At 34.3% G+C, this 11,996-nt stretch overlaps 3 non-coding genes across 3 annotated transcripts; 1 reads left to right on the forward strand and 2 right to left on the reverse strand.

The window, feature by feature from the left end:
- Positions 1–3,287: 3,287 nt before the first annotated feature.
- On the forward strand, positions 3,288–3,359 carry Trnap-cgg. Its single transcript has one exon. It is a non-coding gene; the product is annotated as a tRNA-Pro (tRNA).
- Positions 3,360–8,080: 4,721 nt separating this feature from the next.
- On the reverse strand, positions 8,081–8,152 carry Trnap-agg. The gene has a single exon. It is a non-coding gene; the product is annotated as a tRNA-Pro (tRNA).
- A 2,692-nt stretch (positions 8,153–10,844) lies between these two features.
- Positions 10,845–10,916, reverse strand: Trnap-agg. The gene has a single exon. It is a non-coding gene; the product is annotated as a tRNA-Pro (tRNA).
- Positions 10,917–11,996: the final 1,080 nt, after the last annotated feature.

Here is an 11,996-nt window from a genome sequence, read left to right on the forward strand (position 1 = left end):
TGGGTGATGATGACTAGCTGCCTTCCCTCTAGTCTTACACTGCTAAATTAGGGACGGCTAGCGCAGATAGCCCTCGTGTAGCTTTGCGCGAAATCCAACACAAACAAACAAACATTTTTTTATCATGTAAAGATATTTTTCAAATCAGGAAGAAGAAAAAACTCTTACTTAGATCAAATTATTATTTCGTTTACCATAATGAACAATTTTTATTATTATATTTGTTTACAAAAATACAAACAAACTGAAGAAAAGGGAAGAACATTGATGTCAAACGAATATGCATCTTCATTCATCCCGATTTGTGTGTGTGTGAAGGATACGTTTTTTAGTCTCAAAACTACGTGTTGTGGTCTTTGTTTTGTATATTGCGTCTGGAGCATTTCGTTTTCAATGACAGCGGTAATCAGCCATCATGCTGATGTTCCACCTTTCCCGATATCTCTTCTTCATTTCTCTGATATTTTGATGAAACCTTTCTCCTTGTTCTTCGCTTGCAGGGAAATCATCAATATCTGAGTGTAAGAAATGAACTTTCAAGCTCATATTACAACCCAACTCTTTGAATTTATCGAGCATGTTACTGACAATATTTTTGTAATTTGGATCCTTGTTGTTTCCTAAAAATTTGTCAATATAAACTGCTTCATCAAGCCCAGTTTTATGCGAAGTGGAGGTAATAGGACTTTCTTTGTGTCAACCAAAATTTCACGTTCAATGTTTTTCGATCCTGGTATCAGGCTGACCCTGTGTGGCCATTGCTTCTTTATTCATTGTTGATTTCGTGCTCTGTTATCCGAAAACATGGAAACTTTTTTATAACCGGATTGTTGACCCAACAACATATAAAATACTTTTAAGTCTCCACAAAGTAGCCAACCATGTTATTTGTATTTGACCTTATTAAGAAAAAGTTCAATATTTTCGTACGTTTCCTTCAAGTGAATCGAATGAGCAATAGGAACAGATACCTATATGTTACCATTGTGAAGGAGAACACTTTTAGACTTCTTTTGGAGGAATCAATGAACAATCGCCACTCATTTGGTTCATAGACTGCAGCTTCTAGCATTAGTATTAATTCAGCAATAAATTGGTCAACCTTCTTTAACTCTTCTCATGATTTCTGTACCAGTAAAATGATGTCCCTGGAGAAGGTAAGTTCTTAGCCCGAAGTCTGGACCCCAAAATCTCTAAAGAATCCTTTGGAAGGCCCAAATCATCAAGTTACCCTTGTGTAAAAAGTTTGGTTCATCAGACGTTTCAGGTTGAAAACAATCCCTATCATCATTTCTATTGGCATCAGATTCAGAATCAGATGAAATTGCATCAAGAGTCTCATGTGCATTAGGTACAGGTACACCAGGTCCATGAGCAACAGGTCTTATAGCAGATTGAAGGTTCGGATCCTTTTTATTTCGAGTGTTGTAGCCTTGCACATTACATGAGTAAAAATAGCAGTCATCGCCGTGGTTTCTAGGCTCACGCCAGACCATTGGAATTCCAAAGACAAAGACTTTTTATTACCTTCAGTCCATTGTCGCAACTCTTCGACACAAACGGTGCAAACTTTGTGTGGAGCCCATGATTTGTCTTGCTCCCAAAGTTTTATTCCAGAATACGCGTAGTACGCTTTTTTGACGAATTCTGTAATTTTTTGCCTTTGTTTCTTTAAAACAAATTTACCACAAATACAACAGAATATATTTGGGTCATTTACACAACCTCTTGTTGCCATAGCGACGAATAAGTAATATTGAAAAGAAAAAATAATTTCAAAGTGCACGCACAAACAAATACTATCCAGAAATGACACGTCATGCGGCCTGTTAACCGTCTATGTACTAGCGGTGTGTTTCTCGTGAATTCTAGAACGATCGATAAGACTCTCACGTCGCCATTGATCAAAAGAAATCTATAGTTAGTGGTTGTCAACATTGTAAGCATAACAAAATGTGACCCGATTTCAGTTAAAATGATTCACTTATGTAAAAGTACATATGAAGTTTTGTGAAAAGTCTGTACGTGTTAGAGAAATGTGGATATCATTTTCGGATTAAGCGTACAGGAATTACTGTAGAAAATGTAAATATTTCAAGACAGAAGACCATCGCAGGCCTGTGTTATCAATACTTTAAATTCGAAAATGCAGTATAATATTTAATTGAAGTTTCGCTTGTAATCTGTTATCTAAATGCAATTACTATTAATCTTTGATGTATGAAAGTTAACCTGCTACATTTTGGCATGAACTTATTTTTTACATTATTAGAGGCCTTACAACCAGGATAGATGAACCGGTGAGACTGGTTTCTAAATATCAGATACTGAAGACTAGAAAAAACGATTGTGCGAGCCAGTATGAAATGTGTACGATAAGCATCAAATTACAACTGATTTTAAAAAAATTAAATAATATAAAGAAAATTAATTCTAAGAAATTGGGTAATTAATTTAAATGAATATTTCACAAACCATTCCTATACTTCTCTTATTGCCCTGGCCAAGTGGTTAGGGCGCTCGACTCGTAATCTGCGGGTTCGAATCCCCGTCACACCAAACATGCTCGCCCTTTCAGCCATGGAGGCGTTATAACGTGACGGTCAATCCCACTATTCGTTGGTAAAAGAGTTGGCGGTGGGTGGTGATGACTAGCTCCCTTCTCTCTAGCCTTACACTACTAAATTAGGGACGGCTAGCACATATAGCCATCGTGTAGCTTTGCGAGAAATTCGTAATAAACCAAACCAAACTTATTGCCCTCAGTGATGAACGCTAGAGACAGTGAAACCGCCACGTTTAAAAAAAAAAGAACTTCGTTAAATAACATTCTGTATTTCCGACATCGCTGGGCTGATGTGAAATCGTTTAATTCAAAATTGCTGTTCTTATTTTGTCATGATATGGATTTTTTTTATCTAATATGAATAAATACATTTCATATTTAATTTATGTCACTTTTTTTGGTTGTTGTTAAACGCAAGTCTACACAACGATCTATCTGGGATCTGCCCACCTTGGGTATCGAAACCCACTTTTTAGTGTCGTAAGCCTGTTGACCCTCTGGAGGTTTGTGCCATTTAAAATGAAGAAAATATGAGTGCTAAGTGTATAAAAGAGTATAAAGGTGAAATTATGACATATCTGTCATAAAAAAATAGTGGTTTTAATTTTTGCAGAACACCTATAAGGCCACAGACGTTTATTCGGATAAAGAAACGACCATAGAATACATTGGAAAGTTACAAAAGTCAATGGTAAGAATATTAATAATATTAAACACTATCGGCTCGTTGGTCTAGTGGTAAGATTCTCGCTTCGGGTGCGAGAGATCCCGGGTTCGAATCCCGGACGGGCCCTTTCACTTCTCTTTTCCTGCTTAAGATAAATTCTGATAGTTGTTGTATGTTAAAGTGGAATCTTAGCACTAAGTGCTTTGGAACAAAAGGGTAAAATTAAAGATGTGCTTTTGCCAAAAATGTATCTGAAACAGAAAGCTGTAAAATGTCACATGTTATAATGTAATTTTGTTAAGTTATGGTCACATGTAGCACTGATTATCTTTGATCATTCTACCAGTGAAATCTCTTGATGATCATTTCATTTTTATCCTTGTCATAAAATATATATATATACAGGAACCATTCAATCTGTCGTGGATCATTTCAGAATTTGCTGATAAATTATTAGATTATTCGATAACTCACTATTATGTAACTAGATAAGACATAAAAACAATGATACATTTGTTAGATGATACTTAATATGTTATTACGTCACAAACAGATATATCAAATCCAGTTTTCATCGGTTATCAATCATTCCGGCCCCCCAGTGGTACAACGGTTTGTCTGCGGACTTACAGCGCTACCCATGGTGGGCAGAGCAGAGATAGCCCATTGTGTAGCTTTATGTTTAATTTAAAGCAAAACAAATAGTCGTTCTGTGAGTTAATGTTTAGATAATACCACAAAATAAAATGGAATGCCTTTCAATTGGCTGGTCCAATAATAAAGCTATTTGTTGGGCACCTAGGGAGAAAAACTTGAAAGGAAGATTGTTAAGCGTAGTGTAGCATAAAGAGAAGAAAAATACACATTTATGATATGTAGTTTTAGCGAAAAACAATGGACTTTATTTACTCTATAAAAACAAACTTACAAGTGTGTCATATATGTCTCAGAAATTACATTTAAAGACTCCACCTAGGATAACTGATGCTCTAGAAATGAATGATAAAAGGAACTGAAAGTAAACATGGTAGTTTTCTTCGCTACCCCAGAATATGCTTAACTTATCATACTCGTGTAATACTGTGATATACAGGAATGCCATGCATTTTCTGTCTTTTTATTTTGTTGTAGAAATTTTCAAATTATTTTCTTTTATTCTGAGTCTATGTAGTCTTTGCATAGTAGTGGTCGAGAGAACCGTCGGTTTCGTTCGAGCTGACCTTTATTAATCTTTGGAGATAATAGCTGTTCTGCCCGTGGGTGGTTTTGCTGTAATGCTGCACGTTCTGTAAAAATGTCAACAGCAGAGTCTTTCAATGGTAGAGCAGCTGGAGTTTCGAGGTTATGGCCTCAACTCTGGCAAATAAGAATGAATACTAACGAGGGTATCTCTTATTAGTTTAGGTAAATCCGTTTCCCATTAAGTAAGAAACGTTAGATTTAAACAATCTTAGATGGGGTTTCAAGTGATTTGGTGACGGAAAGACATCTTGGACGAAAGGCAGCATCCAAGTACGCACAAAGTGCTTCTGTACTTTCAATTAAATAAAGATTGTTTTCATTTTGTATCATAAATCATCTTTAGTCTTTTTATTCTTTGCCTAAACCCAATCACTTAGTTAAATTCAGTATTATTTCGTGATTTATCCTGCTGATTCTACGTTATAAAGCGGAATTACCTAATACTTTTTTGTGTGTGTGTGGAAATCAGTTTACTTTGAGAATACCACAATACCATTGAAGCAAACCGATAACCAGGGTGTCTTCAGAAAGCAGATCTTTATCTTCTGAAAGCGCTTGTATTGTAAATTATGTTTTTAATAAATGTATATGTATGGACGTTTCTGGCAAGCAAGTGCACTTACAATTTCTCCTTAATCTACCGACTTCTTCCAAATAATTTTTTTAGAATAAGCGTCACAGTATTTTATGATGTTGTATCGTTACCAACAATTGTGAGAAACGTTTCATAAACAAAGAATTAATGAAGGAATTATTTATAAACGTTTTCCTAAATCTCGAAAAAGATAAATAATTATGAAAATATTCAAACAGCTTCTTCTCGCATGCTGCAAATATCGATGTAATTAGACGTTTTTGGTAGTGTAAGGTTGCAACGAAACTAAATAAATGAAATGATGCGTCTTGTAAGATAACATTCTAAGTTTAAGGTGGTCATTTATTAATAATTCATTGCAAAAACATTATTTTACTTATAAGAAATAACACAGAATTATAAGTAAAATATATCCTACGAAAGTTAAAAGATTATTGGCTGCAATATTAATTGGTCTAATAGTATGGTTCTTACTTTGGCTGCTAGAGGTCCCAGCTTTATAAACAGGACGAGCCCTACGACATTGTTTGAGGATTTTGTTGAGAAACTTGCCCAGTTGGTATAGTTCAATAACACAAATAAATACATAAGTAGAACTGTCTATATATATATGAATAGTGTCACAATATTTCATGAAAAGCAGGCTGAACTAATTTCAATGAACCTTGGTAGACGAACCTAGGTGGACCCCACAAAAATTCAGTTTACACAACCAGATAAACGGTTGGAGTTTTGAAAACATTTCACTTTTACTGCTTTGATGAACTGAGTGAACAGTTCGGTAGCAAAGAGAACGAAATCACGCGAAACGAAAAGGACGTCCAATACCGTGCGTATCAATCACGGATAAATTTACATAGGATGAATGGTTAGTGTGCTACGGCTCAAAATTGTGGAATGGAGCGGCCCCCACACCCTATTTATAGTATTATACCTTAAGCCAAGAATTAGTGGGTATCTTTGTAAGTCATTAATATTTTATTTTTTATTTTCATAAATATATTACGCCATATTCATAATATTAATTCTACAAATATACATAATCACCTGAAAAAACTCATATTTTTTTCTTTTTCTCTCAACACTGCACGTAGTATCTTCCCAACAGTTTATGTAACGATGTAAAAATGTAATACTCTGTAACGTTTGCTGATGTGTATCACACTGCACATGTTCTCGTATTAGTGGATATCCAAGAAATGTAGATAAATACGAGAAAAGTGATGAAACAGAATAATTAATACTCAATACGGTAATAATAGTAATATTAAAACTATATATAAAGTGGCAATTCAATAATTAACGCCGTTCTTCGCTTGATATTAAATGCCCCAGATGGGATTTTCAGGAAACGTAGACAATGAACTTCTCTAAAGGAACAGAGTTAGGGATGAAGAGCTGGAGAAATATGAAATAGATCGTTCAGGATCTTGAGTATGTGCTTCTCGAGTCTAAGCGAGAATCACACATCATCATAAACAAGTTGACGAATTTATCAAAAACTATACAAAAAATAAGGCCAACTTAAATAGTCACGAGTTTCACACTTCCATAACTAGTATAGGGTATATAGTTATTTAGATATGTTCCAGGTATAAGCCCTAACAAACCACATTCCATTGTCTGTTTGTTTATTATTCTACACAAAGCTATGCAATAGGCTATCTGTCTTCTGCCCAAGGCCAGTATTGAAACCTAATATTTAGCGTCATAACCCTCTGACTTAACGCTAAGCCAGTTGGAAGGGGAATCAACCAAAAATATGTAAGTACACAATTTGAAACCAAAATATCTCCCCCGTAAAGTAGAATAACGCGATCAATGAATGTGACAAAAAAAAGATAAGCTTTTACTCGTATTTTCACCGAGATTTATATACATTACGTTGACCAAATTTGTTTTAAAGAAACTATGATTTATATCTGAACTTTCTGCTCACGCTAAATCACGTTTCACAAAAGTTAAATATGTTTACTTTATCTCATGCTCCAAAAGTAACCTTTTTCTCGTTCATAAAAATAGTCCTTAAGTACTAAAAGATAAGCCTAATTCCATTCATTGCTTGCTGCGAGTTATTAGGAAAAAACATTTCAGCTTTAAAACTAACGGCACACAGGGACTTGTAAGGTATTTACAGTAAACAAAACAAGAAACTGTGATAGGATATTAAGTGTTAATATGCAAGAATCCGCCGTTTAGGTTGAAGTCTTAAAAGTGTTTATAAGACAGATTGAACAGGAATAAAAGTAGAATCTGTTTGTTTCTCATAGCTTCCTATCTAATGTGTACCAGGTGAATCCCACAGTTCCCATAGTCTGCCCTAACACCTCTCTCTCCCCCTAATAGGTCTTGGCTTTATTATGCTTAAAGTGACCTTTTTTTGTCAATGAGTTTTTCCATGTCCTCTGCGTGTTAATCTTACAATCCACTAAAGCAGAAATTGAATAATAAATATACTTATATTAATAGTCTTTTATACACTTCAAATATTCGAGATTTTTTTATCATTTCAGTCAAGAGTAGTTCATCACGAAATTGATAAGATCATGGGTATTCCAAATCAAAATCGTGCCTATAAATAATTAAATAATGTCTTAATAGAATCACTTCTATTTGTTTATTGTTAAGCACAGAGCTATACAATAGGTTATTCATTGAAACTCGATTTTTAGCGTTATATAAAGAAAGATGTACTGTAGAGTATTTGGGACACGTTTCTTATCCAGCCCAAATTATACATAAATATTTTGTCACAAGCTCGTATAATAACATAGTGCATTTTTCAAATTGGTGCATAAAGGAATGACAATAATAATTATTCAACCAAATAGCTAAGTGAGTAAAAAATGATAATTTCTAAAAGCTGTTCCGCAAATGGAAGGAGATTTAACTAAAATATGTAAATAGATTATTCGAAAATTCAGTTTTCACGAGAGCGAAAACTTACACTTGTATCATAAACAGTGTAAGAATGACGTGTGTTTTATATACACTCAAAAATTTTGAAACAGGGCTCGTCCGGGATTTGAACCCGGGACCTCTCGCACCCTAAGCGAGAATCATACCCCTAGACCAACGAGCCATCCGGTAGTACTTTTTCTGCAAAATTTATGAAAAATACTATACTTATGATTTATCGAAATTGCTTCAGATTTCTGAAGGTTACACTGGCCTTTAAAGAGTGCCCCCAATATTTCAAGAGTCACATTTTTTAAATTTAGCCTGAATCGAAAGTTTTTTCTACATAACTAACTCATTTTTGTCTTAAAATCTGTAATAATTAATCTGTAATAAGTAATTAATAATTAAAGTCTAGTTTGTTTTCATTCTGTTTCCAATTCACCATAAAAGCCAATATCAGCATTAAATTTAACACACTTGATGTTACACTCTTCCATAGCTTGAAGTTCTTTCAATTCAAAAATCTTTATCAGTTGTCTTATTATGAGTCTAATTACCACGAACGAAGACATTGATTAAAATTAATTGCCCATAGCTTGTTAAGGTTGTAGAATATTTGGAAAGTTTTTAATTCTAGCTATGAGGATGTTCACAAAGAGCATGTATATCAACTTCCACGTTTTATCATTTCTAAATAAAGTTATAGTATTGAAACAGTTTATGTTATGTTTTTCTTTATACCTGCCGCATTAATTATGACTAAATATGACTAAAAGTGTAGTTTCAGAGATTGTGACATCATATTTTTGTTTTTCCTCAACATGAAAGTTATAAGAAGTGTTTCCTCGGTTTGTAAATTTTCCTAGTTTTAAAGGTGAGTGCTACCTTAAAACAACTTCTGGCATTAGAGAGACAACTCATTTACATATGTATGTACCAAAGTTATTAAACCACAAATACGAAAGAAATGAAGTGTGCGCCATCTATTGACAGATAAAGAAATCCCCAAAATACGAATTTTAACCAAACGTATCTTAATGTTTTTATATGTGCAACAAACACTTTTAATGATTTTAACGAAAATTTAATTATATTTTAAAATTAAGTGGGAACCAGTGAAAATGAAGTACCCCTGGAGCACTGGACCAACGTTAAGGGGATATTTTCAGAACCCACGCTTTCCACTATATAATTTTTTTACGACATTTCTTTCCGGTGGGCCAACAGAGGGTTACGCCCTCTCAGTGGCCAGGAGATGTAGAAGTACACAGTGGAAATAAGCAACTACAGATGAGTAAGTGAGAGCAGGTACTGAGATGGTGAAGAATAGTTTAATGCACACTATTAGGTAACGTAATCAGAGATAGACGTATGGTGGAAGATCAGGCATCGGAGTTGCATTGTAATAGGGATGATTAGGTGGCAAAAACATAAGGTAGAGGTTTAGGAAATGATCCATCGGAGGTAAGAGTTTGCGAGGGGTATTCAACAAATAGGATAAGATTTCGTTGAAGATAGGATTGTAATGATCGAAGCAGCGGTGAACATACTTCACTCTTAGTTCACGTAGATGTGCGAGTAGGGGGGGGGGAGTGATGAGAGAGTATAATTCCTGTATAAGACTGTAACGACGTAATTCAAAGCCTATGTGTAAAGCGTGGCCTTCCGAAACTTCCAGCTGATGATAGAGTGAAGATGGAGCAGAGGTCCAGGCAACATGACCATAGGTGAGGCAGGGTCGGACAAAAGCTTGGTAGGAATATAAAAGGAGTTGGGGATTCAAACCCCAGGATGAACCACAGAGACGGCGAAGTAAATGAAGCCTGGAATTAACCTTTGTGTAGGATGGCCAGGTGTGCTTTCCAAATGTGATGGCGATCAAAGGTAACTCCAAGATATTTAACTGTATTGGATAGAGTAATAGGAATGTTGTGAAGTCGGACATCGAAAAGAAATGGATTTCGGCATTAAACTTTTAAGTCATCGATGTAAAAACTGCAATAGGTTAGATAACAGGAATTGTATTTCTGTATTTAAAATTGAGAGAAATCATCTTTCTTTTTCAATCCGGGGAGATAATTTTTATTGTATGGCATTAACAGTTCTTCTTTTCTATAAAGTCCTATTTGAGTTCATATAAATGAAAAGTATTTGTCTTGAAATAACTGTTAGGTTCAAAGATTTCACATATCTTTTTCAACTGTGAAAATAAGGATTATGTTTCTATATTATTCACATTGGAAAAATATATTAAACTTTCAAGATAATAGTAATTGTCGAGAAACATGCCGGATTAATGGCATTCTTTCTTCTTTCAGAATACTTCGAAGTATATAATTACACATAATTCATATAATTACAGAGAATAATATTACATAAGGATAGGTTTTTACATTTACAATTCCGAAACGGTGAGGTTTAGAAAAATAATTGTTGATGGTATAGAATGAAGAGTAGTCAGCTTACCCTGTGATCAAATTATTTAGAGCATTCAATGACAGCTTCAAAGTCGTGACCTTACAATATTTCCTTGATGTGCATCATACACCAAACAAAAGTCAATAGCAAAAGTTCAGGATAAAAATAAAACATTTTAAACCAAAAATTACCTCAATCGCTCCATAATAGCCACGATTTATAAAACAGGGATATAAAACAGCATTTTTCTATTTTGTACCTTAATGAATGGCATTAATAATTATTCAACCAACTAGCTAAGTGAGTAAAAAATAATAGTTTCTAAAAGCTGTTCCGCAAATGGAAGAAGATTTAATTAAAATATGTAAGTAGATTATTCGAAAACGAAGATTCCACGAGAATGGAAACCTATACCTGTACCATAAACTAAAAGTAAAAAACGTGAAAATTTCTCAGGGCTCGTCCGGGATTTGAACCCGGGACCTCTCGCACCCTAAGCGAGAATCATACCCCTAGACCAACGAGCCATCCGGGAGTAACTCTTCTGCAAAAATTGTGAAAAATATTGTAGTTATGATTCATTGAATATTTTAAGAGTCACATTTTTTAAATTTAGCCTGAATAGAAAGTTTAACTTTTTTTCTATATAAATAACCCATTTTTGTCTTAAAATCTGTAATAATTAACCTGTAATAAGTAATTAAAGTCTAGTTTGTTTTCATTCTGTTTCCACTTCACCATTAAAGCCAATATCAGCATTAAATTTAGCACACTTGATGTTACACTCTTCCATAGCTTGAAGTTCTTTCAATTCAAAAATCTTTACCAATTGTCTTATTATGAGTCTAATTACCACGAACGAAGACATTGATTAAAATTAATTGCCCATAGCTTGTTAAGGTTGCAGAATATTTGGAAAGTTTTTAATTCTAGCTATGAGGACGTTCACAAAGAGGATGTGTATCAATTTCCACGTTTTTATCATTCCTAAGTAAAGTAATGTTGTTAAAACATGTTTTTTGTTATGTATTTCTTTATCCCTGCCGCATTAATTATTGATATCACATATATGACTGAAAGTGTACTTTCAGAGATTGCGACATCATACTTTTGTTTTTTGCTCAACATGTTTCCTAAGCATGTAAATTTGCCCAGTTTTAAGGGTCAATGCTATCTTAAAACAACTTCTGGCATCAGACAGACAACTCCTTTACGAATATATATGTACCGATGATATTGAGCCACACCATTACAACAAATTCAACGTTTCGTTGAGATCTGATTAACAAGTACAATAACATGGTGACTATTGCACACTTTTGAAGGAGGGGTGATATAAAGTCATTCTACTGTTAACAAGTGAATAAACAGAAATGACTTATTAAAACCTTTAAAGGTGAGGTGGGTACTCACAGTATCAACATTACTGGAGATGGGTTTTAGTTTGAAAAGAATTTTTAGAATTGTTTGTTTGTTTGTAATTAAGCACAAAGCTACACAAAGGGCTATCTGTGCTTTGCCCACCACGGGTATCGAAACCCGGTTTCTAACCAAATTCGTGGTTGAGTGGTTAGATAAAAATGCGAATATAGTGAGCTACCACAACT

The sequence above is a fragment of the Limulus polyphemus genome, unplaced genomic scaffold (assembly GCF_000517525.1).
Source record: "Limulus polyphemus unplaced genomic scaffold, Limulus_polyphemus-2.1.2 Scaffold730, whole genome shotgun sequence".
NCBI classification, from domain to species: Eukaryota; Metazoa; Arthropoda; class Merostomata; order Xiphosura; family Limulidae; genus Limulus; species Limulus polyphemus.